We start from the raw sequence: 7,158 nt of genomic DNA, 5'->3' as shown, positions 1-7,158 counted from the left end.
AGGTTTCAGTCTAAGCCAGGCTGCTAGCCCTTAGGATGCTATATAGAGGGAATAGAGACAAGGGTAGGCACCAGGGCTCTGGAGCAGATTGAAGTTCAGATGGGCTAGCTGTGGCCTGGCCCTTGGTCTAGCTAGCTTTCTGCTCCAAGACTCCAGAGCTACCTCCAACCTCCTTGGCTTTTGAAATATGGGTTGTGTAATGCATCTCCCACATGCTGGCCCAAGGGCCTGCATTCAGCCATGGATACAAGGGTGGCTCTTGCTGCAAGGAGCTGACCTCAAGGCAAGGAGACCTGCCTCTGTTTCCTGGATCCTTCTGTTCCTCTGTCTAGAGCACCCTGATCCAATCAGCACCCACTCACCTGGAGTCTAGTCCAGGGCTTTCCCAGAGGCCAGGGACATCTCTATTCCTCCTTGTCCTGGTTGCTGCCACATTACAGATATGCTCCATAGTGACCTGGTGGTTAAACTGTCTTTTTCATGTCTGGGTTGAGGGATAACACCTGGCTCGCTGTTTGTTCCATACCTGTGAGTTTCTAGTGGACAATGAATGCCCAGTGAGGCAAGTAAGTAGTCACTTTTTGGGGGGGATCGAAGGGCAGAGAGGGACCACTGGTACTCCTGTACCTTGTACACTCCAGGTATGGAGTAGGTACTCAACTAACGCTGTGGAATGAGTGACTGAGATGTTTAGAGAGAAGTGCTTAGGAAGCTGTGACTCACAGGACCTTGTCAAGCCTCCTCCTGAGGGGCAGAGGGCAGAAGCCCCAAGATCATGACTTAGCTTCAAGGAGGACAAACCTACGGAAAGTATGGAAGGACAGGGTTTCCAGAAAGAGGCCTGCTGCAGGGAGGCTGTTTGTTCCTGTGTTGTGTGACACTATTCCCTGGGAGACGTGAACCAACAACAAACCAGAGTAAGAATACCACCAAAATTTATCTTAGTGACTCAATGAATTTTATTGGAGTTTCATACAGGAGCAGAAATGACTCAAAGACAGCTGCATCACCAAAGCCCACCCTAGAATGGGAGTTTCACAGAAGCTGGAAACCTGGAACTCACAGCTCAGTGGGGTTAAAGAGTCTTTTTCCAGGCAGCTGGGTTGGTAAGGCTCCGCCTCATCTAAACAGCTCAGGTTATCTAAGAGCTAAGAGCTCATCTCAGAAGTCCTTAGGACTTCTTTATACTTGGTGAAGGAGGGGCCTAGTGAATCTGGTCAATTTTATAAACTTCTTGAAGCTATTGAGTTGTTTACTTCCTGAGCTTAACTAGTTTCCCTCCAGAATGTTCCACCTCCCTCAGAGCATCCTATTATCTGCTTCCCTTTAGAGCATCCTGTAATTTACCTTCCAACATCCTATTTTTTTAAAGCCTTCATATCTTTTAAAATATTTTTTATTTATTATTTTTTATGTGTATGAGTGTATTGTCTGCATGTATGTGAGTGCACCTGTGTCGTGTAATGTCACAGAGGTCAGAAGAGGGCTTTGGATTCCCCTGGAACTGGAGTTAAGGATGGTTCATAGCACCATGTGGGTGCTGGGAATCCAACCAGTGCTCTTAACCACTGAGCCTTCTCTCCAGCCCCACATTCTGTGTTTTAACTAGCTTCCCTCCAAGATGGAATGTCTTAAGGAAATTTTTATACAACATCCTTAGAGAGCATTCATAGGGAAGGTCAGCATGGACAGATGTCCTCACTGCTGGCCTACCTGGGACCAGCTGTTTAGTGAGCAGAGCCTGGCATACTCAAGGGCTTGCTTCAGCCAGATGTCATCTGAATAGAGGACTAAAGCCTCTGGGCCCCATGGTGCAGCTCTCCCAGCTGGAGACTTCAGCACAGCCTCCTTGGAGGACATTTAAGATCTACAAAACAGTTAACAGATGTGCCCTTCAACCCACTGGCTCACCTGCAGGTGTTAGGGTTCGAGAATTGAGACTAATTCCCACAGATACCCAAAAAGATTATACAAAAAGTTTATTCAAGAATTTAAAGTAAAAAAAACAACAACCAAATGCGGCTAGCCAGGCACAGACTTCACGAGCCAAAGATGGAGTCTGGCCCCGAACAATAGCAGGCAGAAGCTTTTATTGGGACACGCCACAGAAACCCGCACGCGCCATGCACCTTTTTAAAATAATTGGATGTCCCCGTATCCTGTGTATGGGGGAAGTCTTGATTGGTAGAGGCTGTCTTCAGGGCATTGGAATGTGCTGACTGATATCTTTTAGAGCCAGAAGTTTTTGTTCATACCTTATAAGGCTTTTACATGTACAATATGCCTGAGCTTGTCTGGGCTTGTCTAAAGAAGCTAGCCAAAATGGAGTCAGAACATTCTGGCTCTTCATTCCCCTCTAGAGTTATGGCAAGGGTTAAATCTTCAATCAAGCAAATTACAGAAGTGGAAAGAAGCGGTTAGACGGTGCATTTAGAGCGGTGGAACCATTTCTGTATTGTCGTAAGGCTCGGGGTCTCGATTTAAATGAGTATACTGTGAACGCAGTACCATCAGTTGGACTGTCTGTATCCGTTCTCGGATGAATTTGAGCAAGGCATTAAGAACACAGGGGCCACAGGTGACTGCTAATAGGAGTAAGAGGAGAGGTCCGACTATTGCTGAGATCAAAGTTGTTAACCATGGGGACCAGTCAAATAGGGATTCGTACCAATTCTGTTGATTTAGTCGCTCGTTTTCTCTTTCCTTAAGTCTTTTACGGACCTCGGCCAAAGATTGTTTTATAACTCCCGAGTGATTAACTAGAAACAGCACTGGTCCCCTAGGGCAACACAGGGTCCTCCTTTCTCCAGAAAAACTAAATCCAGCCCTCTGCTATTTTGTAAGGTTACCTCAGCTAAAGACGATAGTCTTCGAGGTGGTGGATAGATATTTCTAATGATTGTATGTCTAAGTCTATGGCCTACCTAAGGAGATGGTAATTTTTATCCTGGAGGACTAGCGCTGAAGCCCCCAGATCAGTTGCAGTGGTTACCCTGACCCCGAGTAGAGTAGACAAGACAACTGCAGTGATTCCTATGGCCCTACAAGGTCTAGACTCTTCTGAGACTCTGGTTTTCATTTCTATGTCTGTTCTATAATATAGATGGGGAACCAGCTGCACTAGTACAAAAAAAAAAAAACAAAACCCTGGCCTGGTTTAAAATGGAGGAGTGGAGGCATGTACTTAGGCCAGAGGTACAGGCCCACCAAGTGGAGTTGGGGGGCACCATATATGGGTTAGGTGCAATAGCCCCTATCTCTTGAACAGAGTTACATAGATGTTGGTAAGAAGGGGGGACAATTTTATGTGAGGACTTGGGTGAAGATAAGCCCCCTTCTCCCTGTAGGTGGGGGAATTCTACAGGCAGTGGGGTCAGAAGTGACAACATAATTTCCTGGGAGAGCTAACCCATCATAAAAGGGAGGGCTCCGGTCCATGCAAAACCAACAATGGATAGTAAGGTTAGGGGAGGTATTATTTAAAGCAATAAAGGTGGCATTTAGGAGGTTTGTAAGCCCAGGGGATGGCTGCAAGGGCTCTTGGGGCTGTTGGACCTCTAGGGGTGTGGATCTAGGTGTGGGCAAAGTAGCAGTTTTATCCAGTCAGACAATTTGGCTAGGAGGTGGCCTCTCGACAGATTTAAAAATAGTTAAGGCCGGTGTTGGTCCTCCTATAGGCTGTAACACTGTCCGAGCTGGCCCCATCTGGGTCCCCAAGACTGGACCCACCTGAAGATGGACTGAAAAAAGTATTCCTGGATCAGTCCCTGTGGTGTATAACCTGAGGCCCCAAGTTTGCCCATCAATTCATTTTTGTAGGTTTTTAAGTTCCTTTCCTTTCGGGGTGAAGCTCAAGGAGATAGGGTTGCATCTAGAGGAGGAACGGGGTTCCTCAAATTGCCTTGATCTGGGGTTTCACCAAAGGGTTAGGCCCGGGACCGCAGTTACCTAGATCAAGTCGGTAGTGACAGGGGCAGTCCAATTAATATATCCAGTAGACACACAGCTCCATGAAGCACAGAAACAGTCCCCTGGCCCCCGACAAGTACTCCTTCGGTCATCATTGTCGCCCGGGCAAACACAGAAGTGGTGATCCTTCATCCTCTTTCAGCCAAGAGGAGACTGGCAAGCATAATTTACAGTGCCTGACAGGGTGTACAATTCCCAAGTTCCTTCAAGCAGGTCACAGAGGTCAAATGTAATCTTGGGGAACCAGACACCTGGAGGTCCCAGGTGGGAGGAGATATTCACTATCTTTCCAGTGGATGAGCTACTAACTACCCAGGTAAGGTTTTGGAGTCCCTGGGGGGAGCTAGCTAGGGCAGGCTCTATTAAAAAAAAAAAGAAAAAGAAAAAGCAACAAGGGTTATGGTGCAGCAGAGATTTTTAGCTTGAGAGGATTGTCTTTTACCCCTGTGACCTTTCATCTCTTGTCTACTTGGTCTGACCAATCTTCTGATGCAGGCTTTAGATGTGAGTGATGTATCCAGGTCCAGACACCAGCCACCTTAACCGCAGTAGGGGTGTTGAGGATCACGATATGTGGCCCCTTCCATCAAGGTCCGAGGGTCTCCTTGTGGTGCCGTCTCACCCAAACAAGGTCTCCTGGCTTGAATCCATGTGGTTGGGCTGGTGGCAGTTCGTAGGTGTGCCTCAGCAAGGGGAAAATGTTGTCTTGTGCAATCTGTAAGGCCTGCAGGGACTTAAGAAATTGGGATTCAGACAAGTCAATTAGCACATCTGAAGGCAGCTTGGGAAGCAAAGGGGGTGGTCGGCCATACATAATTTCATAAGGCATTAGGCCTTGCGTACATGGGGTATTTCTGACCCTGTATAGGGCAAAAGGTAGGAAGCCTGTCCAGTCAGCCCCAGTTTCTAGGGTTAATTTGGTCAAGGTCTCTTTAAGGGTCCAATTCATTCTCTCTACTTGCCCTGAGCTCTGGGGGTGGTATGCGCAATGTAACTTCCAATTAGTCCCCAGTGTTTTAATTAACTCTTGAGTTACCTTAGAGATAAGGCTGGTCCACTGTCTGACCTGATCACAGAGGCAAGTCCATACCTTGGTATTAGTTCATCGATGATCTTTTTAACCACTGTTGAGGCAGTTTCTCCCTTTGTGGGAAACACTTCAACCCATCCTGAAAATGTATCTATAAAGACTAGGAGATATTTATAGCCATGCCTGCCAGGTTTTACCTCAGTGAAGTCCACCTCCCAATAGACTCCAGGTGCAGTGCCCCTCTCCCTTCCGGCTGGGGGCATGACTTTTCCTCTTGGATTAGTAACCTGGCAGGAGTGACATCTGGAAAGACAGCTCTCAATCATTTTGGTTAGATCGAAGATGTCAGAGTCAGGAATGCTTGTAAATTTCTTTATCCTAGGTGAGTCCCTTTGTGGAGTTTATATATTAGGTCCTCTGCTAGCTTGTGTGGTAGAATGAGCCTCCCATCAGAGGTGTATCTCCATCCATGCTTGATCTTGGTATTTTCCAGGGAAGTTAAATCCTGATCGTCCTGAGCTGAGTAGGAAGGCTCTTCTGGCAAGAGGGGTTCAGGCAGAATAACCAGTAGGTTCGAGGCTGTTAGGGCTGCTTCTCTAGCTGCTAGGCCCACTCTCCTGTTTCCCTGTGCCTCCAGTGAATCCCCTTTTTGGTGCCCTGGACAATGGATGATGGCCAGTCTCTTTGGTAACCATATGGCCTCCAGGAGTTTTAAGATCTCTTGTTTATTTTTGATAGTCTTTCCTTCTGCTGTCGGGAGCCCCCTCTCCTTGTATATAGCCCCGTGGACATGAGCCGTAGCAAAAGCGTAGCGGCTATCAGCAAAAATGTTAACAGTCTGGTCTTTACTTAGCTTTAAGGCCTGAATCAGGGCAATTATTTCAGCCCTCTTGGCAGAGGTCCCACCTGGTAGGGAGGAGGCCCACATTGTTCACATGGACTGACAACCGCCACCCCTGCATACCTGGTTCCTTCCTTAATGAAGCTACTTCCATCCATGAACAGAATTAAGTCTGGGTGGGGCCATGGAACATCTCTTCCCAAGTCCCATGTAAGCTGCAAAGTACCTCCAGGCAGTTGTGCAGGACTTCAAGATCCGGTTCTGGCAGCAAAGTGGCAGGATTGAGAATGGTGCTGGAGAGGAACTGGATGCAAGAGGGGTTAAGGAGCAAGGCCTGATAATGTGTCAACTGAGCATTCATCATCCATCAGTCGAGGGGATTTTTAAGGACCCCCTCAATTGAGTAAGGGGTGGTGACCATAAGGGGCTGTCCCAGCATGAGCTTATCTGCATCCTTAAACAATAAGACCATGGCTGCGATAATTCTGAGGCAGCCTGGCCATCCTGAGGCCACAGGATCAAGCTTTTTCGACAAGTAAGCCACGGATCTCTTCCAAGGCCCGAGCATTTGGGTCAGGACTCCCTTCGCTATTCCCGCTTGTTCGTCAACAAAGAGCTGATAGGGCTCATGGATATCCGCTTTTTCAACAAGTAAGCCACAGGTCTCTTCCAAGGCCCGAGCATTTGGGTCAGGACTCCCTTCACTATTCCCGCTCGTTCATCAACAAAGAGCTGAGAGGGCTTACGGATATCAGGCAGAGCCAAGGCTGGAGTCTGCAATAAAGCCTTTTTAATTTCTTGAAAGGCCCTCTCCTGAGTCTCAGTCCATAGGAAGGATGGCTCATTTCCTCAAGTGGCTTCATACAAGGATTTTGCCACCTCGGCAAACCCAGGTATCCAGAGCCGGCAGAAGCCTGCCAATCCCAGGAACTCTCGCAACTGCCTGTGGGATCTTGGGCTTGGAATTCCCATAATGGTTTGCTTTCTGGCTGGTGACAGCCACCTCTGCCCATCCCTTAATATGTACCCCAAGTACATTACCTCCATGACACAGAGCTGAGCCTTCTTGGCAGAGACCTTATACCCCAATTAGTCCAAGGTCAGGAACAAATCTCTGGGGGCCTGAAGACAAGTGCCCTCATCCTCAGTGGCAATCAACAGGTCATCTACATACTGTAGGAGGCTTACCTCTGGGTGCGAGGCCTGATACTCCTGCAAGTCCTCATGTAGAGCCTCATCAAAGATCGTGGGGGAGTTCTTGAACCCCTGTGGCAGCCACGTCCATGTGAGTTGTCCATTAAACCCCTGGTTCGGGTCT

The sequence above is a fragment of the Nannospalax galili genome, unplaced genomic scaffold, assembly GCF_000622305.1.
Source record: "Nannospalax galili isolate Female #2095 unplaced genomic scaffold, S.galili_v1.0 scaffold160, whole genome shotgun sequence".
Classification (NCBI taxonomy): domain Eukaryota; kingdom Metazoa; phylum Chordata; class Mammalia; order Rodentia; family Spalacidae; genus Nannospalax; species Nannospalax galili.
This window is presented reverse-complemented; position numbering follows the sequence as displayed.